We start from the raw sequence: 12945 nt of genomic DNA, 5'->3' as shown, positions 1-12945 counted from the left end.
AGGCTGACCGAATGCGCTTGGCAGCCGCATCCACTGGCACCTCAGTCCCAAAGGAGAGGGCTGCCCGTGTACAGCACAGATGAAATTGCCTTTTCCGCTTGCACTCATATCTATTCCGTCCTTCATCTCATCACCCTGCTCAGGCGCAAACGCCACCTGCTCTGCATGAAAACCGCCATGCAGAGCACCGTCCCGGGCACAACTGCATGCGGCTCAGCATGGGCTCAGCTCCAAGGGAGAGAGCAACAGAGTGGAGCCACCAGGCCCCACCTGAGCGGCTCAGTCGGCAGCCCCTGGTGACATCCCCAGGGGAGCCCGCCGGGATTTGTTCTGCTCGAAGGACAATGACCGGGACCAACGGCCACTTCGGTGGCCGGTGCCCAGACCCTGGCCCTCACAGGGGCTGTTTTTCACACGCCAGGTCCTGGCACCTCCGACAAATGCCTGAGTGTCACGAGTACGGGCAGTGGCCATGCCCTATCCTCTCCCTAGTCAAGGTCTTGCCCCCACGGCCTCTTTCCCCTGCGTCTGAACGGCACGGCTGATCCAACGCTCAAGGGTCAAGCCAGAGAACAGGCACCATTCATTTCCGCTGGCCAAGGCAAGCGGGCAGACGTCCGTCCGAGGACCCGGCTTGTCCCCGCGGACCAGGCTGTGTGCTCACTGCGGCCTGCCCCACACAACTCCCTCCGGGTGGCTGTCGTGCACGGTCCCCGTGCTGGACCTCACCTCACAGAAGTGGCCCGGTCACTCATTTCGTTCAGACGGCAAGGAAATCCTTTGGGTTCTGTCATCATCGATCCAGGCACATCGACAACAGGGGACCAGGGGCCCCGGACGTGGGGCAGACCGCGATGCCCTCAGCTGTCTGCGGCCCAGGGACACACCCTCTCACGCGACCTCAGCACGGAGAAAGGGCGGGCCTCAGCCCGACAGGCAGCGCCAGGCTCTCGCTCTCCTCAAAGCGACAGGATGCCCCTGAGGGGGAGGGAAGGCACGTTCGCCAGTCAAGGCTCAGGGAGGGCGCACAGGCGGCTGGACCGGGAGGATGTGAGAGGGCAGCATCGGTGCCAGCAGGTCCCGCCTGTTCCTGCCGGTCTGGCCTTCAGGGAGAAGAAGCCATTCGCCCAGGGGGAACACAGCTCCTGGCCCGCGGCGTCCTGTGGGAAGTTTCGAGGGATGAGAGCGCCCCATTAGACCAGACCTGATTATCGTCTCAAAGTTGCCTCAGAGACGAAGGTCCTCCCCACCTCTGCCCGCAGATCGGGCTCGGGCTGGACGTCCAATATCAAGCCAGGTGAGGACGGCAGCGCAACAAGGCACAGCTCACCCATAGGGACACCCTCTGTTCACCTACGCCCGACTCTCTCTGGGCTCACCAACCCGAGGTGGACGCTAGGGAAATTCCGGGCCGGGTTCCCGCGATTTGCAAACAGCCCACGCTGGGACGTCTACTCGCCACTGGGTGTTACCTCACGGGTCCACTGTCTTGAGCTTTGCGGTGGAGGGGTCTGCTGCACGTGTCCCATTCAGCACTTCCTTGGTCCGCGGGTCCGTGGTCACTGGATCGCATCACACCCCATCTGGAGAGTGCAGGGGAAGCACCATAGGCCCAATGGGACACCGCCCCCCACCAAGCACTTGTCGCAGCTGGGGCCCCACATTGGTCGCGCCACGTGGAGGACCACAACCACCCTGCTCACATCGCCCTGGAGGCTGGCCCGGACGACCGCGTTCCTATCACGCCCGCCTCAAACTGGCACCGGCACATCCACGGCAAAATCGGGCCTTCGGACGTCACGGGGGAAAGAAACCCACTGAGGCCACGGCCAGGGGGCACCTCCCGTCCACCTGGGAGTCCCAAGGCTTGAGCTCTGGCCATGCCTGGAAGGAGGCCGCCAGGCAGGCAACCCACGCCTCTCCACTTTAGAGCCCCCAAGGTCTGGTTCCTGACAGAGCGCCGGGCAGCGAATCGGCCCCAATCGGATGTGAGCAGCTTGGCATGCCGGACACCACGGGCCTTCTGGCTACCACCAGCTGAACAAACGGAGCTCCCTCCACATGTGTGTCTACTGGCATGGTCCCCGTGCTAGACCTCAGCTCAAGTCCTCACTCATTTTGTTCAGATTTCAAAAGTTTCCATTTTTTTGTAGACATCATCGATCCAGGCACATTGATTGGCGGGACCTGGAGCTCCATACGTGGCAGACACCGAGCGCGTGGCTCCGTGTCACCCCGGGACGCACGGGCCCACTGTGTCCCAGCAGAGGCACCGCATCGCACTCCACGCCCGGCCCCACGGCTGGCTGGCGTGGCCCGCGCCCCGCCTCCACACCACCTCACCATCCCCTCCTTAGGAGTCACAGCGGGGATCGGCCCACACAGTCCTTACCGCTCGACAGGATTCCCGCTGGACCGTGGCGGTGGCAGGCGCAACTGCTCCCTAGAGCCTTTCTGCCTCCATACCAGGGACCTCACCGCCCGTCCCCCAAAAGGGCACTTCTCGGTCCACGCCCTGCCGGAAGGAGAGCGGGCGTCAGGGGACCGCTGAGGACCACATGCCTTCTTTCCGCTCGTGGGCACGAGCGAAGGGAAACGGCCCCACAAGCGGCAGCGGCCCCGTACGGTCGGAAGGTCACGATCCCAGTCCAAGGCTGCCCGTGATCCCTAGGCCCGGCTTACAAGCTCGGAACTGGATGCCAATCGCTTCACCGCGCATGGGATGCTGCTGGTGCAGCTGAAATCTGAGAAAAATGGACGATCTCAATGTGAGAGCGACTGAAGCCCCAGCGAGCCCCTAGGGGCCTTGGCCACACACGCTCCCTCTTTGGAACTCCTCGCCCGACTCTTGGCACATTGCGCACTCCCTCCCCGAGTCGCCTAATCGAGTCTGGGCCATCGCGCCGCCCGCTCCCCAGACAAACTCACCATCAGGACTCGGGGCTGACCTCAGGTGGCCAATGTCCTCTCCCTGCCCACGGACTTGGGCCATTGCCCACGACCAAGACTTACACCCCGGGTGCCCCCGTGAGATCCGGCGGCACGTGCTGCGGCGCAACATGCCAAGCACAGGGCAACTCCGGCACGCTGGCAAAGGGCACAGGCGCTCGGCAGGATTTGCTTGTGAGCCCTGCTGCCGCCAATGGACCCGGACCCTCCTCACGCCATGTCCTCGCCCAGGAGAATCAGACTGACTGAAGTCTCGCTTCAGGGGGATGCCACTTCTGCCGAATCAGCCTCGTGGCGAGCACTCGGCACATCCCGCTCCAAACCACCCGTCACCCTGCTAGCCTATCCCCGGGTACACGCTGGAATCTCTTGGCCTGTCCCGGAGGGTGGGTTCAGAGCCCACCTAATCATGCCAGATTTGGCAAGACCAGCAGCCGGTATCGGACCAGGCTTGAGCCAGCATGGAGCTGGAGCGCCCGCGCCCATGTACGAAGGTCCCTGCCCTCCTTGGGCCTCCGGATCCAGGATCCTACGAGGGTGCACCGCGCCCAGGCCGCACGAGACCCCGAGGCCCTCCGTGGCCTATCGCGGTACCCAAACCACACGCGTCCTCCCACCTGCTCTAATTGGTGGCCCCAGCAGAGACAAACGACGTCCCAAACGACTGACAGGCTGACCGAATGCGCTTGGCAGCCGCATCCACTGGCACCTCAGTCCCAAAGGAGAGGGCTGCCCGTGTACAGCACAGATGAAATTGCCTTTTCCGCTTGCACTCATATCTATTCCGTCCTTCATCTCATCACCCTGCTCAGGCGCAAACGCCACCTGCTCTGCATGAAAACCGCCATGCAGAGCACCGTCCCGGGCACAACTGCATGCGGCTCAGCATGGGCTCAGCTCCAAGGGAGAGAGCAACAGAGTGGAGCCACCAGGCCCCACCTGAGCGGCTCAGTCGGCAGCCCCTGGTGACATCCCCAGGGGAGCCCGCCGGGATTTGTTCTGCTCGAAGGACAATGACCGGGACCAACGGCCACTTCGGTGGCCGGTGCCCAGACCCTGGCCCTCACAGGGGCTGTTTTTCACACGCCAGGTCCTGGCACCTCCGACAAATGCCTGAGTGTCACGAGTACGGGCAGTGGCCATGCCCTATCCTCTCCCTAGTCAAGGTCTTGCCCCCACGGCCTCTTTCCCCTGCGTCTGAACGGCACGGCTGATCCAACGCTCAAGGGTCAAGCCAGAGAACAGGCACCATTCATTTCCGCTGGCCAAGGCAAGCGGGCAGACGTCCGTCCGAGGACCCGGCTTGTTCCCGCGGACCAGGCTGTGTGCTCACTGCGGCCTGCCCCACACAACTCCCTCCGGGTGGCTGTCGTGCACGGTCCCCGTGCTGGACCTCACCTCACAGAAGTGGCCCGGTCACTCATTTCGTTCAGACGGCAAGGAAATCCTTTGGGTTCTGTCATCATCGATCCAGGCACATCGACAACAGGGGACCAGGGGCCCCGGACGTGGGGCAGACCGCGATGCCCTCAGCTGTCTGCGGCCCAGGGACACACCCTCTCACGCGACCTCAGCACGGAGAAAGGGCGGGCCTCAGCCCGACAGGCAGCGCCAGGCTCTCGCTCTCCTCAAAGCGACAGGATGCCCCTGAGGGGGAGGGAAGGCACGTTCGCCAGTCAAGGCTCAGGGAGGGCGCACAGGCGGCTGGACCGGGAGGATGTGAGAGGGCAGCATTGGTGCCAGCAGGTCCCGCCTGTTCCTGCCGGTCTGGCCTTCAGGGAGAAGAAGCCATTCGCCCAGGGGGAACACAGCTCCTGGCCCGCGGCGTCCTGTGGGAAGTTTCGAGGGATGAGAGCGCCCCATTAGACCAGACCTGATTATCGTCTCAAAGTTGCCTCAGAGACGAAGGTCCTCCCCACCTCTGCCCGCAGATCGGGCTCGGGCTGGACGTCCAATATCAAGCCAGGTGAGGACGGCAGCGCAACAAGGCACAGCTCACCCATAGGGACACCCTCTGTTCACCTACGCCCGACTCTCTCTGGGCTCACCAACCCGAGGTGGACGCTAGGGAAATTCCGGGCCGGGTTCCCGCGATTTGCAAACAGCCCACGCTGGGACGTCTACTCGCCACTGGGTGTTACCTCACGGGTCCACTGTCTTGAGCTTTGCGGTGGAGGGGTCTGCTGCACGTGTCCCATTCAGCACTTCCTTGGTCCGCGGGTCCGTGGTCACTGGATCGCATCACACCCCATCTGGAGAGTGCAGGGGAAGCACCATAGGCCCAATGGGACACCGCCCCCCACCAAGCACTTGTCGCAGCTGGGGCCCCACATTGGTCGCGCCACGTGGAGGACCACAACCACCCTGCTCACATCGCCCTGGAGGCTGGCCCGGACGACCGCGTTCCTATCACGCCCGCCTCAAACTGGCACCGGCACATCCACGGCAAAATCGGGCCTTCGGACGTCACGGGGGAAAGAAACCCACTGAGGCCACGGCCAGGGGGCACCTCCCGTCCACCTGGGAGTCCCAAGGCTTGAGCTCTGGCCATGCCTGGAAGGATGCCGCCAGGCAGGCAACCCACGCCTCTCCACTTTAGAGCCCCCAAGGTCTGGTTCCTGACAGAGCTCCGGGCAGCGAATCGGCCCCAATCGGATGTGAGCAGCTTGGCATGCCGGACACCACGGGCCTTCTGGCTACCACCAGCTGAACAAACGGAGCTCCCTCCACATGTGTGTCTACTGGCATGGTCCCCGTGCTAGACCTCAGCTCAAGTCCTCACTCATTTTGTTCAGATTTCAAAAGTTTCCATTTTTTTGTAGACATCATCGATCCAGGCACATTGATTGACGGGACCTGGAGCTCCATACGTGGCAGACACCGAGCGCGTGGCTCCGTGTCACCCCGGGACGCACGGGCCCACTGTGTCCCAGCAGAGGCACCGCATCGCACTCCACGCCCGGCCCCACGGCTGGCTGGCGTGGCCCGCGCCCCGCCTCCACACCACCTCACCATCCCCTCCTTAGGAGTCACAGCGGGGATCGGCCCACACAGTCCTTACCGCTCGACAGGATTCCCGCTGGACCGTGGCGGTGGCAGGCGCAACTGCTCCCTAGAGCCTTTCTGCCTCCATACCAGGGACCTCACCGCCCGTCCCCCAAAAGGCCACTTCTCGGTCCACGCCCTGCCGGAAGGAGAGCGGGCGTCAGGGGACCGCTGAGGACCACATGCCTTCTTTCCGCTCGTGGGCACGAGCGAAGGGAAACGGCCCCACAAGCGGCAGCGGCCCCGTACGGTCGGAAGGTCACGATCCCAGTCCAAGGCTGCCCGTGATCCCTAGGCCCGGCTGACAAGCTCGGAACTGGATGCCAATCGCTTCACCGCGCATGGGATGCTGCTGGTGCAGCTGAAATCTGAGAAAAATGGACGATCTCAATGTGAGAGCGACTGAAGCCCCAGCGAGCCCCTAGGGGCCTTGGCCACACACGCTCCCTCTTTGGAACTCCTCGCCCGACTCTTGGCACATTGCGCACTCCCTCCCCGAGTCGCCTAATCGAGTCTGGGCCATCGCGCCGCCCGCTCCCCAGACAAACTCACCATCAGGACTCGGGGCTGACCTCAGGTGGCCAATGTCCTCTCCCTGCCCACGGACTTGGGCCATTGCCCACGACCAAGACTTACACCCCGGGTGCCCCCGTGAGATCCGGCGGCACGTGCTGCGGCGCAACATGCCAAGCACAGGGCAACTCCGGCACGCTGGCAAAGGGCACAGGCGCTCGGCAGGATTTGCTTGTGAGCCCTGCTGCCGCCAATGGACCCGGACCCTCCTCACGCCATGTCCTCGCCCAGGAGAATCAGACTGACTGAAGTCTCGCTTCAGGGGGATGCCACTTCTGCCGAATCAGCCTCGTGGCGAGCACTCGGCACATCCCGCTCCAAACCACCCGTCACCCTGCTAGCCTATCCCCGGGTACACGCTGGAATCTCTTGGCCTGTCCCGGAGGGTGGGTTCAGAGCCCACCTAATCATGCCAGATTTGGCAAGACCAGCAGCCGGTATCGGACCAGGCTTGAGCCAGCATGGAGCTGGAGCGCCCGCGCCCATGTACGAAGGTCCCTGCCCTCCTTGGGCCTCCGGATCCAGGATCCTACGAGGGTGCACCGCGCCCAGGCCGCACGAGACCCCGAGGCCCTCCGTGGCCTATCGCGGTACCCAAACCACACGCGTCCTCCCACCTGCTCTAATTGGTGGCCCCAGCAGAGACAAACGACGTCCCAAACGACTGACAGGCTGACCGAATGCGCTTGGCAGCCGCATCCACTGGCACCTCAGTCCCAAAGGAGAGGGCTGCCCGTGTACAGCACAGATGAAATTGCCTTTTCCGCTTGCACTCATATCTATTCCGTCCTTCATCTCATCACCCTGCTCAGGCGCAAACGCCACCTGCTCTGCATGAAAACCGCCATGCAGAGCACCGTCCCGGGCACAACTGCATGCGGCTCAGCATGGGCTCAGCTCCAAGGGAGAGAGCAACAGAGTGGAGCCACCAGGCCCCACCTGAGCGGCTCAGTCGGCAGCCCCTGGTGACATCCCCAGGGGAGCCCGCCGGGATTTGTTCTGCTCGAAGGACAATGACCGGGACCAACGGCCACTTCGGTGGCCGGTGCCCAGACCCTGGCCCTCACAGGGGCTGTTTTTCACACGCCAGGTCCTGGCACCTCCGACAAATGCCTGAGTGTCACGAGTACGGGCAGTGGCCATGCCCTATCCTCTCCCTAGTCAAGGTCTTGCCCCCACGGCCTCTTTCCCCTGCGTCTGAACGGCACGGCTGATCCAACGCTCAAGGGTCAAGCCAGAGAACAGGCACCATTCATTTCCGCTGGCCAAGGCAAGCGGGCAGACGTCCGTCCGAGGACCCGGCTTGTTCCCGCGGACCAGGCTGTGTGCTCACTGCGGCCTGCCCCACACAACTCCCTCCGGGTGGCTGTCGTGCACGGTCCCCGTGCTGGACCTCACCTCACAGAAGTGGCCCGGTCACTCATTTCGTTCAGACGGCAAGGAAATCCTTTGGGTTCTGTCATCATCGATCCAGGCACATCGACAACAGGGGACCAGGGGCCCCGGACGTGGGGCAGACCGCGATGCCCTCAGCTGTCTGCGGCCCAGGGACACACCCTCTCACGCGACCTCAGCACGGAGAAAGGGCGGGCCTCAGCCCGACAGGCAGCGCCAGGCTCTCGCTCTCCTCAAAGCGACAGGATGCCCCTGAGGGGGAGGGAAGGCACGTTCCCCAGTCAAGGCTCAGGGAGGGCGCACAGGCGGCTGGACCGGGAGGATGTGAGAGGGCAGCATCGGTGCCAGCAGGTCCCGCCTGTTCCTGCCGGTCTGGCCTTCAGGGAGAAGAAGCCATTCGCCCAGGGGGAACACAGCTCCTGGCCCGCGGCGTCCTGTGGGAAGTTTCGAGGGATGAGAGCGCCCCATTAGACCAGACCTGATTATCGTCTCAAAGTTGCCTCAGAGACGAAGGTCCTCCCCACCTCTGCCCGCAGATCGGGCTCGGGCTGGACGTCCAATATCAAGCCAGGTGAGGACGGCAGCGCAACAAGGCACAGCTCACCCATAGGGACACCCTCTGTTCACCTACGCCCGACTCTCTCTGGGCTCACCAACCCGAGGTGGACGCTAGGGAAATTCCGGGCCGGGTTCCCGCGATTTGCAAACAGCCCACGCTGGGACGTCTACTCGCCACTGGGTGTTACCTCACGGGTCCACTGTCTTGAGCTTTGCGGTGGAGGGGTCTGCTGCACGTGTCCCATTCAGCACTTCCTTGGTCCGCGGGTCCGTGGTCACTGGATCGCATCACACCCCATCTGGAGAGTGCAGGGGAAGCACCATAGGCCCAATGGGACACCGCCCCCCACCAAGCACTTGTCGCAGCTGGGGCCCCACATTGGTCGCGCCACGTGGAGGACCACAACCACCCTGCTCACATCGCCCTGGAGGCTGGCCCGGACGACCGCGTTCCTATCACGCCCGCCTCAAACTGGCACCGGCACATCCACGGCAAAATCGGGCCTTCGGACGTCACGGGGGAAAGAAACCCACTGAGGCCACGGCCAGGGGGCACCTCCCGTCCACCTGGGAGTCCCAAGGCTTGAGCTCTGGCCATGCCTGGAAGGAGGCCGCCAGGCAGGCAACCCACGCCTCTCCACTTTAGAGCCCCCAAGGTCTGGTTCCTGACAGAGCGCCGGGCAGCGAATCGGCCCCAATCGGATGTGAGCAGCTTGGCATGCCGGACACCACGGGCCTTCTGGCTACCACCAGCTGAACAAACGGAGCTCCCTCCACATGTGTGTCTACTGGCATGGTCCCCGTGCTAGACCTCAGCTCAAGTCCTCACTCATTTTGTTCAGATTTCAAAAGTTTCCATTTTTTTGTAGACATCATCGATCCAGGCACATTGATTGGCGGGACCTGGAGCTCCATACGTGGCAGACACCGAGCGCGTGGCTCCGTGTCACCCCGGGACGCACGGGCCCACTGTGTCCCAGCAGAGGCACCGCATCGCACTCCACGCCCGGCCCCACGGCTGGCTGGCGTGGCCCGCGCCCCGCCTCCACACCACCTCACCATCCCCTCCTTAGGAGTCACAGCGGGGATCGGCCCACACAGTCCTTACCGCTCGACAGGATTCCCGCTGGACCGTGGCGGTGGCAGGCGCAACTGCTCCCTAGAGCCTTTCTGCCTCCATACCAGGGACCTCACCGCCCGTCCCCCAAAAGGCCACTTCTCGGTCCACGCCCTGCCGGAAGGAGAGCGGGCGTCAGGGGACCGCTGAGGACCACATGCCTTCTTTCCGCTCGTGGGCACGAGCGAAGGGAAACGGCCCCACAAGCGGCAGCGGCCCCGTACGGTCGGAAGGTCACGATCCCAGTCCAAGGCTGCCCGTGATCCCTAGGCCCGGCTGACAAGCTCGGAACTGGATGCCAATCGCTTCACCGCGCATGGGATGCTGCTGGTGCAGCTGAAATCTGAGAAAAATGGACGATCTCAATGTGAGAGCGACTGAAGCCCCAGCGAGCCCCTAGGGGCCTTGGCCACACACGCTCCCTCTTTGGAACTCCTCGCCCGACTCTTGGCACATTGCGCACTCCCTCCCCGAGTCGCCTAATCGAGTCTGGGCCATCGCGCCGCCCGCTCCCCAGACAAACTCACCATCAGGACTCGGGGCTGACCTCAGGTGGCCAATGTCCTCTCCCTGCCCACGGACTTGGGCCATTGCCCACGACCAAGACTTACACCCCGGGTGCCCCCGTGAGATCCGGCGGCACGTGCTGCGGCGCAACATGCCAAGCACAGGGCAACTCCGGCACGCTGGCAAAGGGCACAGGCGCTCGGCAGGATTTGCTTGTGAGCCCTGCTGCCGCCAATGGACCCGGACCCTCCTCACGCCATGTCCTCGCCCAGGAGAATCAGACTGACTGAAGTCTCGCTTCAGGGGGATGCCACTTCTGCCGAATCAGCCTCGTGGCGAGCACTCGGCACATCCCGCTCCAAACCACCCGTCACCCTGCTAGCCTATCCCCGGGTACACGCTGGAATCTCTTGGCCTGTCCCGGAGGGTGGGTTCAGAGCCCACCTAATCATGCCAGATTTGGCAAGACCAGCAGCCGGTATCGGACCAGGCTTGAGCCAGCATGGAGCTGGAGCGCCCGCGCCCATGTACGAAGGTCCCTGCCCTCCTTGGGCCTCCGGATCCAGGATCCTACGAGGGTGCACCGCGCCCAGGCCGCACGAGACCCCGAGGCCCTCCGTGGCCTATCGCGGTACCCAAACCACACGCGTCCTCCCACCTGCTCTAATTGGTGGCCCCAGCAGAGACAAACGACGTCCCAAACGACTGACAGGCTGACCGAATGCGCTTGGCAGCCGCATCCACTGGCACCTCAGTCCCAAAGGAGAGGGCTGCCCGTGTACAGCACAGATGAAATTGCCTTTTCCGCTTGCACTCATATCTATTCCGTCCTTCATCTCATCACCCTGCTCAGGCGCAAACGCCACCTGCTCTGCATGAAAACCGCCATGCAGAGCACCGTCCCGGGCACAACTGCATGCGGCTCAGCATGGGCTCAGCTCCAAGGGAGAGAGCAACAGAGTGTAGCCACCAGGCCCCACCTGAGCGGCTCAGTCGGCAGCCCCTGGTGACATCCCCAGGGGAGCCCGCCGGGATTTGTTCTGCTCGAAGGACAATGACCGGGACCAACGGCCACTTCGGTGGCCGGTGCCCAGACCCTGGCCCTCACAGGGGCTGTTTTTCACACGCCAGGTCCTGGCACCTCCGACAAATGCCTGAGTGTCACGAGTACGGGCAGTGGCCATGCCCTATCCTCTCCCTAGTCAAGGTCTTGCCCCCACGGCCTCTTTCCCCTGCGTCTGAACGGCACGGCTGATCCAACGCTCAAGGGTCAAGCCAGAGAACAGGCACCATTCATTTCCGCTGGCCAAGGCAAGCGGGCAGACGTCCGTCCGAGGACCCGGCTTGTTCCCGCGGACCAGGCTGTGTGCTCACTGTGGCCTGCCCCACACAACTCCCTCCGGGTGGCTGTCGTGCACGGTCCCCGTGCTGGACCTCACCTCACAGAAGTGGCCCGGTCACTCATTTCGTTCAGACGGCAAGGAAATCCTTTGGGTTCTGTCATCATCGATCCAGGCACATCGACAACAGGGGACCAGGGGCCCCGGACGTGGGGCAGACCGCGATGCCCTCAGCTGTCTGCGGCCCAGGGACACACCCTCTCACGCGACCTCAGCACGGAGAAAGGGCGGGCCTCAGCCCGACAGGCAGCGCCAGGCTCTCGCTCTCCTCAAAGCGACAGGATGCCCCTGAGGGGGAGGGAAGGCACGTTCGCCAGTCAAGGCTCAGGGAGGGCGCACAGGCGGCTGGACCGGGAGGATGTGAGAGGGCAGCATTGGTGCCAGCAGGTCCCGCCTGTTCCTGCCGGTCTGGCCTTCAGGGAGAAGAAGCCATTCGCCCAGGGGGAACACAGCTCCTGGCCCGCGGCGTCCTGTGGGAAGTTTCGAGGGATGAGAGCGCCCCATTAGACCAGACCTGATTATCGTCTCAAAGTTGCCTCAGAGACGAAGGTCCTCCCCACCTCTGCCCGCAGATCGGGCTCGGGCTGGACGTCCAATATCAAGCCAGGTGAGGACGGCAGCGCAACAAGGCACAGCTCACCCATAGGGACACCCTCTGTTCACCTACGCCCGACTCTCTCTGGGCTCACCAACCCGAGGTGGACGCTAGGGAAATTCCGGGCCGGGTTCCCGCGATTTGCAAACAGCCCACGCTGGGACGTCTACTCGCCACTGGGTGTTACCTCACGGGTCCACTGTCTTGAGCTTTGCGGTGGAGGGGTCTGCTGCACGTGTCCCATTCAGCACTTCCTTGGTCCGCGGGTCCGTGGTCACTGGATCGCATCACACCCCATCTGGAGAGTGCAGGGGAAGCACCATAGGCCCAATGGGACACCGCCCCCCACCAAGCACTTGTCGCAGCTGGGGCCCCACATTGGTCGCGCCACGTGGAGGACCACAACCACCCTGCTCACATCGCCCTGGAGGCTGGCCCGGACGACCGCGTTCCTATCACGCCCGCCTCAAACTGGCACCGGCACATCCACGGCAAAATCGGGCCTTCGGACGTCACGGGGGAAAGAAACCCACTGAGGCCACGGCCAGGGGGCACCTCCCGTCCACCTGGGAGTCCCAAGGCTTGAGCTCTGGCCATGCCTGGAAGGAGGCCGCCAGGCAGGCAACCCACGCCTCTCCACTTTAGAGCCCCCAAGGTCTGGTTCCTGACAGAGCGCCGGGCAGCGAATCGGCCCCAATCGGATGTGAGCAGCTTGGCATGCCGGACACCACGGGCCTTCTGGCTACCACCAGCTGAACAAACGGAGCTCCCTCCACATGTGTGTCTACTGGCATGGTCCCCGTGCT

The 12945-nt window shown here is 63.6% G+C and overlaps 3 pseudogenes; all 3 read right to left on the bottom strand.

Moving 5' to 3' along the window:
• Window positions 1-2091: 2091 nt before the first annotated feature.
• Window positions 2092-2166, bottom strand: LOC128580267 (uncharacterized; annotated as a pseudogene).
• Window positions 2167-5709: 3543 nt separating this feature from the next.
• LOC128580266 (uncharacterized) lies at window positions 5710-5784 on the bottom strand (annotated as a pseudogene).
• A 3543-nt stretch (window positions 5785-9327) lies between these two features.
• On the bottom strand, window positions 9328-9402 carry LOC128580265 (uncharacterized; annotated as a pseudogene).
• Between the last annotated feature and the right edge of the window lie 3543 nt (window positions 9403-12945).

This window comes from Nycticebus coucang, chromosome 2, assembly GCF_027406575.1.
Source record: "Nycticebus coucang isolate mNycCou1 chromosome 2, mNycCou1.pri, whole genome shotgun sequence".
Classification (NCBI taxonomy): domain Eukaryota; kingdom Metazoa; phylum Chordata; class Mammalia; order Primates; family Lorisidae; genus Nycticebus; species Nycticebus coucang.
The sequence above is the reverse complement of the archived record's forward strand: the minus strand, read 5'-3'. Positions and strand labels throughout refer to the sequence as shown.